This window comes from Salminus brasiliensis, chromosome 17 (genome assembly GCF_030463535.1).
Source record: "Salminus brasiliensis chromosome 17, fSalBra1.hap2, whole genome shotgun sequence".
Classification (NCBI taxonomy): domain Eukaryota; kingdom Metazoa; phylum Chordata; class Actinopteri; order Characiformes; family Bryconidae; genus Salminus; species Salminus brasiliensis.
This window is the reverse complement of record NC_132894.1, coordinates 11,774,231-11,786,416: the sequence shown is the minus strand read 5'-3', so window position 1 is coordinate 11,786,416 and position 12,186 is coordinate 11,774,231. Positions and strand designations below refer to the sequence as shown.

The window sequence follows — 12,186 nt, the reverse complement described above, 5'->3', positions numbered from 1 at the left end:
ATATCTTTCTGAACTGCCACTACTGCGACATCAGTTAACAGCTCAATGTACTCAGAGGACAACACTAACTAAGCTAACAGACTCCCACACTGGCTAGTAGTGCACTGAGTGATGTCGGAGAGAAAGGGCCATTTCACATCTCTTTCCCACCCAGAGATTTACAGCAATTACAGCATTTGGCTGAGGCTTTTATCCAGAGTGATTAAATCATACTACACAGGTAGGTGAATGTTGTGTTAGGAGTCTTCCCTAAGGAATCAAACTGTAGTCTGCCACAGGGAGGGTGGTGTTGCTATCCTCCACGCTACACCAACCATGTTTAATCAACATGAAAATGAAGCAAATAAGTAACTAAAGTAAAAACATTCTAATGAGCAATGCAGCATAAAATTGATTTTATCTCATTTTTGGCAATGTGGTCCTAGTCTTTAATAAGTATGCGATCTGTTCTGATCTGAGAACCATAATGTTTTGTATCAGTCACCGCCAATCCAATCTTTTAATTTTTAAATTAGTATCTCATAGTGGTTTGCTTTGCACCCCAACCATTTAGCTACCTGTTCCTTTAAAATGCTACAGAGAAATCACTTCATTTGTAATGTGTGCATTTATATGTGTGGAGTATTATACACACTCTGATGAGACTCATCTTTACAATTATAATGGCATAATCTGTAACCATTTTTAGTATTTGTATACAGAAAGTTGTGTTAGGAGTCTTCCCTAAGGAATCAAACTTTAGTCTGCCACAGGGAGGGTGGTGTTGCTATCCTCCACGCTACACCAACCATGTTTAATCAACATGAAAATGAAGCAAATAAGTAACTAAAGTAACTGAAACATTGCCTGATTCAACAAGCTCTAAAGAGAAGAATATATATATATATATGACAAACATGTGCTCTTTGTTTAAACCAACAGTGAAACACAATTTCAGTACCTAGTGGAGGTTAATGCTAATGCTAATACACACGCTATAGAAACCCAAATCATAGCACATTCATCTCACTATAAAACAGCTATATCACATTGGTAGACAACAAACAGCAGCTGATATTAATCCAGATTGTGTAGAACTACACACACACAGAAAGTGACTTAACTGCAGTGTTTTAAAGGAGCTGGGGCTGACTGGTCAGGGAGGAGAGTCAGACTGGATTAGATATTAAACACTATAACAGTTAAGGAAAAGTCTCTACTAAACTAAATCAACAAGTCCAGAATGTTTAATTATAGAAACTGCTTCTAAAAATAAAGTGATTTTACTGAAAGTATTAATCAGCAGCTCATCTTATCTAAACTGCTTATCGGCTAAATCATATTGACATGTACAAAGTTTATGGCAAATGATTTTGTGAAATGTAATTTTTCCCAATTTGTTAAATTCACTAAATGATCAAAATGTTAAAGTAAAATGTGCAACAAAATAAGCCATACACCAGAGGTGTCCAAATATGTGCACATGCCTGTATCTAAATAAAGGATAGAACGACTGTTTTGACTTCTACACTTGAAATATTGCCCCTGGTTAGTGTGGCAGCAGAAAGCACAAAGGAGACCTAATCATCTGTCAAATTCAGTTTATCTGTTTTCGTTCATGTTTTCACTTGGACAAGCCTGAATACACATCCTGAGTGGCTATTCAGTTTGACCATCGGTCTAGAGAGCAAGCACTGACAAAAACACGGACTCCACAACAGCCAGTCCATAATGATCATCTTACATGAGGTGCTTTAATCCACATCATATTACACTTAACACAGATATGACAACAGATTCACTTAAGGTCAAAAATAACACTGATGTCCTCGGATTCCTCTATCCTTGTTTGCAGCCAGAGCAGCTGTACTGCTTACAGTTAGGCTTTCATAGTTCTTCCTCTTCTTGTTGTTATTCCTCTTATTATTTTAAATATAATTAAACATAGACTCTAAAAGAAAATAGGGTTAGGGTGTTTTTAGGTTGAACAAAATATTTACTACAGTAAAAAATTAAGGCTATATTTAAAGTGGAGCTTTTATGAACTATTTTGTTTCCAGGATTAATCTGCTGATTAATTTCTCTATTAATCAATTGCTTGTTTGGTTTTGAAAACTTTAAAAATAGTACAAAATTGTTGGGATTTTCTATTTGGTTGCATTTTAAGACTAATACTGATATTAAGCAAATGTACATGATATGATAACCATCAATGTTCATACCATGGTATACCTAAAACTGGTATACCACTGCAAACCCACTTACAGTGGGTAATTACATGCTGTAGGCTTTCTAGATATATTAAAATATAAAACGTTCTAGTGATGCACAATCATAACAGAATGGGCAGATAGTTGGTCTAAAAAACACACTGCTTACTGTTTACTGAACTCCAGAAAAGCAAACGAGTGTTGAGTTTAAACTGGACTACTGCAAAATATCTGAAAATATATCTGTATTTTATTCATGTTACTTTATTCATTCTCTCAATCAATGAATGTTACATTTCTCTGTAATTTCCTCTGCATCAGCAGTTATTGTATGTACATGAAAAATACCAGTGCAACCACAATAACTGCATGTGCAAAATTCATGTAAAGTTTTGAATAAAATCAAAAAGACTAACAATGGGGACAATTTGCATGAGTTTCACATCTTCAGTACAATCCTCATGGAAAAAAGCCTCCAGTGATCCAACCTCCATCATAATTAGAGCATAGAATAAATCCATGAAAAAAACACCATTCCTGGAGTCCTGTTTAAAATCAGGACCAGCAATTTGTTCCAGATTCCTTTTTCTGATTGCTGGAAGCAGTGGCTTCCATGTCCATCTTCTACCATTTCTCTTTCATTTATATAGTGTACCCCTCCCAGAAATATGCTTTAAGCTGATTTGTTACTGTAAAAAAAAACATTAAATTACATTACATTAGATTAGATTGTAGTTCTTTAGGAATTGATTCAATGAATCATGAAATTTCATTTCTTAATAAATGTCAAGCTTTGTTTTAGATCAATGTTCTTAAAAATGGATAGGACTTTTATTTTGTATTGAAATTACAATCAATTACAAATAATTGTAATGTCCCAAAAGAGATGCAGCTGGATCGCCACACAATACACTGATGCTTTTTCAGACTGCTACTATACAGAAGCATGCATGCTCGATTCTGATGCAGAAATGTACACAGTAGTAAAGCGGGCTTTGTTGTGTAGAGCTGTCTTTCAGCAGAGCTGCTGTGGGGGAGGTGTGCTCTTCAGCTTCAGACATCTAAGCCATTTCTGTGAAGGCTTGCACAAACCAGGCGGGGGGAGAGTCTGCAGTAAGGCAGCTTCACAGAGGTCACTTAGTGGACCTCTTCGTTCGGGATGCGGGCAATGACAGTGCGGCAAAAAGCCTCAGGCTGGGATTCAGTGGAAATTAGATCAGACAAAGCTTTTCACACAGACATAAATGCCCGGCCTCAGATGAAGCAATAGTACTAGCAGTAGAAATATAATTTGAATATTTTATACACTTAACATGCCAACAAAATGGAGAAAACTGGGATCACAGTCTAGACTAAGCACTGGCATTTTAGAAAATGAACCATTTAATGGTTTTAACCAGTGCTGGCTATTGATATATTTAAAATCATGACATTTTACAAAATGTTGTGATTAAGAAATCGTGGTATAAGGACATATTTGATTATATTATGTTATATTATATTTGTTGCTACTCTACACTAAAATAATGTCTTGTTTTGATCAGAATGTTTTGTTCTGCTTCTATTAATATTACACCAAAGTACTCTTAGCTAAGTATTCAATCAGTAAATGTCAATCAGACAGAACCACATTTTCAGTAGGGAGTCCTGCTATTTATTAAATGTTTACATATTGTGAAATTGCTCTTTAGAAGCTATTAGAAGCAACTTGCACATGGTATCACTGTGGGAACAAAAAATGTATCTCCAAAATGGCAACTTTGAAGAAAAATGTAAAAATGTAAGTTAGTGTAAAAAAGATTTTTTCCAAGTAATTCTGGACCATTGGTCTATCCATCATGCAATTTTCACACAATGCAAATTGAAATTGTGCTGTTCGGTCCATCTGATATGGTCCACTGTGGACGTCTTTTTCAAGACCACATATAGCCCTAATATAGCGCTGAAAACGTTGTGTACAACCATCCAACTAATCTTTCTTAACATAGTCGCTGCTGTTCAAAAACTTAATATATTGGTATCTTGGAAAAGAAAGAAACGTGTGAAACAATCACTTTTGACAACTGTTCTTTCAGCAGTGAAGGGCCACCGCCCGATGCAAAGTCCAAGGCACATTTAACTTAGACACAGAGGGATGTCTTTTTTCTTCTTCTTTGAAAAAGACAGCTTTTCAGCTTTTGACTATACACATAACTACATCAATTTGATGAATGAAGTATAGTTTTTTCTAATCACCGGTTCAGGGAGGCAGCTATGTTGTATTATAAGATATTAAGATATTAATAAGATATTATTAGTCTACCTAAAAAGGTGATCTTATTGTACAGTGAATTGGAAGCATAGCTTATCTAAACTGTGTAGCTGTATTATCTATAGAATCACAAAGATAAGATCAGTATTGGCCGATACTTCACCTTAAAGTACTCTAAAGCACTGTGTGTGTGGGTTCACAACATTCTCAAAAATACAATTGGAAAAAAACTAAACAAAAAACAAGACACAAGATAAAATACAAGATTGTCCCAACAGCAACGATGTGTTGAAATTAGCGATAAACTGCAGTTAAATGTAAGTCTAAACCAAGTAAAAGTCATACCATTACATCTGTAAACAGTGCTCAGCTCTGCAGAGTGTAAACACATGTACTCACATAGTCAATGAAGCCTCTTAGAAGCATCCTTGTGTATCAGCTACTCTCAAAAAACCCTGGCTGCCCAACCGTTCATAACTACCACACACAACGGATCGCCTGTGCAGAACCAGCAATCTATCTGTTTTGTTTAGGTACGTTTAGGGACAGGCCCGGTTATGTAAAGACTCAATCAATCAATTATAACTGAGGCATGTTGATCAATGCTGAAAACCAGCAACCAGAGGGTAAATGAGAACGGTCACCAGTGCAGAATCCCAGACAATATTAACACATGGAAATAAGCAGTCAATGCTGAAGCATAAATGTATTTATTTCAAGCACAGGGTGATATTGTCCACGAGGGCAACGTAACACGCTCGATAGGTCTGGAAAATAGAACCTGGCATATAAGGGCACGTCAATACACCCTATCTGGTCGTTTGGAATATCATGGCAAGCCCTGGAGCACATTCATTATTCTGGACGGAATTGGAAAGAGGAAAATGAGGGAGAGGAAGAAAGTGTGTGTGTGTGATTTGAACGGTGGAGAATTTGATGAGGATGTGGCTCATGGGGCAATCCACAGGGATTTAAACGCAGCTGCTTCTTCCTTTGTACCCACTGTGTTTTTCTGATCTAAAAGACTGAATTCATGACCAGTTGGGCACCAGGCTGTGGCGTCCCTCGGCTACGTATCTTAATTGGCTCCAGGCTACGTCTGAGTCGCAATCATGGTACGCTGTCGTGAACGGAAGCAGGGATTTCTCTCGTATCGTTCGCTTTCTTCTCGCCTGCTCTTCTTACTGAGCTTTATTTTGCAGCAAAGCTGGCTGGGTAATCTGTTCAAGAGATCGGTCCCTTGAGGGAAATAATTCAGAGGGAGCCAAGAGAGAGCGTTAGCCAACTGCCAATGAGGTGTTGCCATTCTCCACTGTTTCCATGGTAACACCCAATCCCTCCTCAGATTTGGGGGAATAAGAAGCTGATTCTGCAGTTCTGTGGTGAAACATAAACACCAAAACAAATTACTCTGATTCTGAAGCTCTTCTCTGTCTGTCAGCGACTGTATCTCCTGTGTCATCCCTGAGGGGCGTTCTGTAAACTCGTCCGTCCACGGCTGCTGTGAATAACATAACTCTACCGTTGCTTGTTCCTGTTTTTTCTACTGTATATCACTGCACTTCCTAAAACAGCATTGTAATAGTGCTGTTTCTACTATATATCAGTTGTTGGGGGATATAGCTTTAACCCCATGTAGTGTGGACGGGTACTGAGGACGCTATGACGTGGCGTCTGATGGGTCAAAATGTCCTATCTGTTACATGGCCGTCATTTATTTGACCTTTTAAACTGCTAGGCAGCTGCCTAGTTTCATTTGCATCTCCTGGTCTTTCCTACAAGCCATAGCTCTAACAAGCTAATTAGGGTCTTGGTAAGGGTTATATTAGAGGTTCTCTAGAATTTAGAAGAAGATTATTTCATATTGTACTTGCTTAATGTTTAAGTTAACAGAAATTCTGACCAGTGGTGCCCAAATTTTTGCATGCCTTCCAGTTGCATTTGTGTACCAAAAGAATCATAAAGTTCTGACCACGTCATTGGCATATGTTGATTTGAGAGGAGACTGAGGAGAAGGGAGAGAATGGCTTCTCTTTGTGGTGGGAAACCAGAGCCCTCAAGTAAGTAAAGCCAGGAATGAGATATGAGTTAAAAGGGAGAAGACAGGTTGGTGGAGGGTTGCAAAGACTTTATCAAAGACACATGTACGGGTCTCTGAGTGGGCTGGGGGTCGCAAGTTTGAATCCCAAGCCTTTGGCTTTGCCATCAGCGCTCAGAGTCTGAGAAAGCACAATTGACCGTGCTCTGTCTGGGTGGATAAATGGTACGCTCCCCCTGGTATATCATATTTGATATGCATAACCTGTGATATAACCAAATCAAATTGTTGGGAGGTCAGATATTTACACCCCTTACAATCTGTTTCTGCTCAGTGGACTTCCTAAAATGAAAGTATAGTATTACAATGCTCTTTCTCTTGTGTGTTAAACACTGTATGGAGTAGGACAACATGGACAAAATGCCATACTGCGCACACATTAATACAAATTATATACATGTTTCAATATGCCTTGTCTGACATGATTACAGACTGAACCCACAATAACAATGTGGTTGTTTAACAAATGCAAAATGAGTGACACTTGGTCTATCAGTTTTAATTAATCAAAACACTCCCAGATCCCTCACCTGCTGAGGTTGGTCACAACGCCGGAACAAGGCTGCATTAACAATCAGCAAACAATGTACTATGCCAGGTCTGGGGACTACAGCTTGCTATTGTCATTAACATTAGTAATCATCGTAATCTGCAATTGACGCCATCATGACCAAAAAACGCAGCAGACTTTTAAATGAGATAATGTTGACGTATCCCAGACTTATTCAGCCTGCTTGGCTTTACTGCATGCACACTGATTACACAACAACCTCTGCCCTTTAGAGCCAGCTGAGTGGGTTGACGTGAGTTACACACTAGGCTGTGCTTCATGAGCCTTCAGAGATGTGCACAGAGAATGGCCATGAATCCCCATGGTCCATGAATGCCCATAAGGATTTCCATCAAATGTATATGGGCAAGCATTATGGTTTGAAATCAGTCAAGCTATAGAGAGGAAAACAGCAGTAGGCAACAAAATAATAAAAGTCTCATTTTAAAAGTATCAAATCTCAAAAGTCTCAGTCTTGAATATAATCTGGTTACAATGACACTTATATATACACTAAACATACAAAAGTATCCAGACATTCAGCTATCTACCACAAATACTAACACCAGCATTTAGCTGTTTCTTCAGCATAGAAAAGCTGCTACGCATAAGTCTAAAGTCACCATGTCCAATGCCATCAGGTAGATAGAGGGGTACAAAGCCCTGCAGCACTGGGCTGTGCAGCAGTGGAACTGACTGGCTGGAGCTCCAGTCAATACCTCTGGCATTTTAATCTATAACTAATCATCCCTTATCAGTACCTGACCTCACTAATGCTCCCATGACTGATAGCCATCAAATCCTCACAACAATGTTCTAAAAGCTAGTGTAAGGACTAAGCAGAAGAATATAGGATGTTATTGCAGCAAATGGAAAACAAACTCTCTATTATTACCACAGCTGTCAAAGGGAGCAGGTGTCTACAAACTTTCAGACATACAGCGTTTTAGGCAGCAAGTGAACATTTAGTTCTTGAAGTTGATGTGTTGGGAGTAGGCGAAATGGGCAAGCTCAAGAGTCAAATTGTGATAGCCAGTCGACTGGGTCAGAGCATCGTCAAAACATCAGATCTTGTGGAGTGTTTCCGGCATGCACATGGAAGGACAATCAATCAATCAGCATGGTACATTGTTGGCTCGGACATTCACGTTTGTGTCCTAGAACAAGTACACCCCTAATGAAAGAATCATGATGCACCCTCCCACACTGCACATTGTTCAGGAATGGTTTGAGGAACATGACAAAACGTTCTCATTCCAATTGAGCATCTGTGGGATGTTCATCAATTGGGAAGAGCTGTTTTGGCAGCATACAGAGGACCAACACAATATTAGGCAGGTGGTTTTAATCAGTATTCTGACACCCTCAAACTATGTGTCCAAATGCAGACACACCTTTGCAGACACAAACTGTGTTCTCTGGAATTATGGCTGGTGCTCCTTCTTATACTTTTGGGATGAGCTGGTGGAGGTGGGGATGAGGTGGGGTGGTGACCATCCAACATCCTGATGTCACTAATGCTTTTGTCGCTGAACGCAATCAAATCCTCACAGCAATGCTGCAAGATCTATCAGAAAGTCTTCCCTAGACAGTAGAGACAGTTCCTCTAACAAAAGCAGGATATACTATTTTTAATACCTTCAAGTTCAGAAGAAACAACAAATGAGCAGGTGTCTCAATACTTGCCATAAATGCCTATATAGCACTGATAGCAATAGACTGATATCATATGGAGTGCAACAATTGTGCCATCTTCATAGTCAGTTGCTGTTTTTGCTGTTATAAGCCACTGACAACAATTATTATTTGTTTGCTCAGTAAACAATATTAATAATTTGCTCTTTGTACACATACATCTGCCAAAATAGAAAACTAGTGTGGTCAGTGATAGCATTCTTTGAGCGAATATAGGCCAATTCTTATTCCTCCACAATTCCTATACCCCTACATTCATATTACACAGCCATCCAGTACATCAAGCCATTTATGTGGAACAGCTAAAAAGGTTAACCACAGTGCAAAACAAGAAGCATAGCTTTCCCATTGCTTTGAGTGAAAGAGAGGGTTAAACAACCTACAGTACAGCGCTGTTTTGTGGTGTCTGTGACTCTTCCCTACACCGAGAACAACCTTCACAGTGATATAACTCAAGTCTGCCAGCGGCGCTCCAGTCATGCGCACACAATAGCAGTCTAAAGGTCCGGGATGTATCGACTGGATAAAGCGACCGCTCCGGAGGCCCGGCGAAACAAAGGAGCCTAATCACAATCGATGCATCTCTGAAAAATACAATTCAGCCTTTTGTGTCCTTTGAGCAGAAAGACATAAGGGACATTATTACGTTATTATGCAGACCATATGCGTCAGGACTGTGCCAAAGAAAGATCAAATCTGGAATAAATAACAAATAAAAAAACCTGCAAAATATTCCCCCTGAACAGAATAGTGGTAAAATAAGGAACATACATTAACAGGCCCAATAACTGAATTGTCAATGAAAGATCTGATTTGCACTTGAAAATAATGCATTTAAATGTGACAATTCAATGCATGAAATCAAATAAACACAAATAGCTTTAGACAGCCTGTGCAGAGCACAAATGATCATTTTCTCCTGTGAAAACAGACGTGCAATAGAAACAGAAGGGCGTAATGTTGTTGAGGGGCTAATTTCTGCTACTGGCCACTTAACTAGGCCACGAGCAGCAGGAGAGAGAACAAAGAAGATGGAGCGGAGAATGATCCCCCTCCATCAACTCCCCCTCCCTCTCTCCCTCTCTCCCACTCCGCCTGCATCTCCCACCACCCATTAAACTCCTAGACCGTCTGGTTGCCATGGAAACGGCACCTGCGATGGAGGGTGGCATGCCTGAGAATCCTGATTCTGAGCCAAACAGTGCTGCCCTCTTTTACACCAACAACAAGAGCGACTGTACTGGAATCAACCAACGCACTGGTACAGCACTGGTGCAGCACTGGTGAAGCACTGGTGCAGTAGCAAATGATGTAAATACAGAAAAACCCTTTGACTTTAATAATGAGGGTTTGTTTTTACATTAAACTGTACATTCCAGAAACAATGCACACACCATGAAGATTATTCAAGTGTTGTGTGGCTATTTTGTCATTAAACCTGCAATTTTTAAATAAAATAATAGATGTAACAATACAGTATGTTGGCTTCTGTGTAATAGTGAGGGGTTTATGGGAGTTAATGTGAATTTGTGGGTCAGGATAAATTGACCTTAAACTGGTGATTCAACTGCATCAATTTTAGATTAGAATTTATTCTAATAATATTCAATTATTTATGCATTAATTGTGTTGGTCAAAGTATGTTTTGTGCTATTGTTAAAAATAAGAACTCAAAGCAAAGCTTGGTACATTTTATAGTCAAATTTGATCAAATACTTGTTTACAACTGAACCAAAATAACAACTGAATCATGGTCAAATCTGTAGGGTGTGAAATCTGACACACACCCAGGAACCCTAATGTTGAATATCGGCCACTAACAATCTATGTGTTCCTATTGATAATACAGAGTAATAATTTAATAGTAAACACATGATGGGAGTGTATTTCCCCACATTGTTTTAGGTGGCATGGGCAGATGGCTCAAACACAGACAGAGCACTAGAACTACAGATATTATGGTAAAATAGCTCCATAGACGCTAGAACTGGATCAAGCTTAAAATAGCCACTACCCGAAAAGCATTAATCGGCCCTGATCCTGATCCACTGGATTGGAACGGGACATTCCTAGAAATCTGAGATTTTATTTGTTTCCTACAGAACCATAATGACACTGTTGTGGGGTCAGAGATTTACTCTGCGAGTACTCCAGCAAGTGCCAAAAGAGGGGATTAATGACACAAATAACCAGAGCAGTCTAATAGTGGGTTGAACGAATGGAATTGTAAAGAATTAGGGAAACGACTATTCGGAAGAAAACAATGAGGCTGTTTACACTTAATTAAAGGCTTTTCCCTGCCAGATAGTAGGTGTGGAACATTGCTGACCAGTGCCTTCACAGGCTAATTGGCCTGTATGGCCAAAGTGCCAAGGACTTGCTAATAAAGAGACCAGCAGTCAGAGCATTTTCATCCAAACTGAGGTCAGTGAATTATTCACCAGGCTGAGGGCCTGTGTAATACTGCTATGAGTCATCAGAATTTCATCTCTGCAGTGCATAATAGTGAAGGACGTGAGGTTTTCCACTTTAAATGTGCAAGGTCATCTCCCTAATATTGGCTGGACTTATCACACTCATTGCTGCCAATACATGTATGTGGAAAGCACAGGTCAGGTGAGGTACTATCCCAATGGTCCCACAGGGTGCGAGAGCTGGTCAGTTTGCAGTTCAATGAGTGTGGATCAATAGGATATTATCATCAGGATTTGCTATTTGTCAAGCAGGAAGGAAAAACATTGATATGTTCTCAGATGACTTCCAGCAAGTGTGTATCTGGTCCCAGCTGAACCTGACCACAATGTGACATTACCCATGATTGAGGACATACATGAAAGATGTATCGATACAGGAATTCTGGAACAATGTTTGTATCCCATATCCCTTGTCCAATGTACAAATCTTTTAATGCCAGTGGCAATACATACACAGCATTACCCCAATGTTTTACTTCTGTCTTAATTTTAATCAAATATCAGTTTAAATTACTGGGTAAATTTAAACATTGGTCTGATTTTAATCACTGAATCACTTTTCTATATATATATATATATATATATATATATATATATATATATATATATATATATATATATATCATTTTGATATCATTGTGCATCCCAAAATTACTGTGAATGTCCCAACTTGACATTAATTGACCATTACTGGACAAAGACTTGAAAAGCTGTCTGTGGTAATGGCCAGTAATGTACCTTACTTAAAGAAGATAAGCATAACTGTGACACACTAGTGATAAATGAGGATGTTGACTCATGTTTAAAAGCCACTTTAAAAGTCATGTAGGGGTTGGGTTTCATTTCCCTGTATTACCTTTATTTCCCTGAACAACTAAAATGGAAGCAATGATGATTACTGGGTGTAATTGTTTGTGAAAAAACAGACC

At 38.8% G+C, this 12,186-nt stretch overlaps 1 protein-coding gene across 1 annotated transcript in view; it reads right to left on the bottom strand.

Annotated features, from left to right (window-relative positions):
* The window catches only part of apc2 (APC regulator of WNT signaling pathway 2), a 35,328-nt gene that overhangs the window by 19,554 nt on the left and 3,588 nt on the right, over positions 1-12,186 (bottom strand). The gene's annotated exons all lie outside the window — the stretch shown is intronic.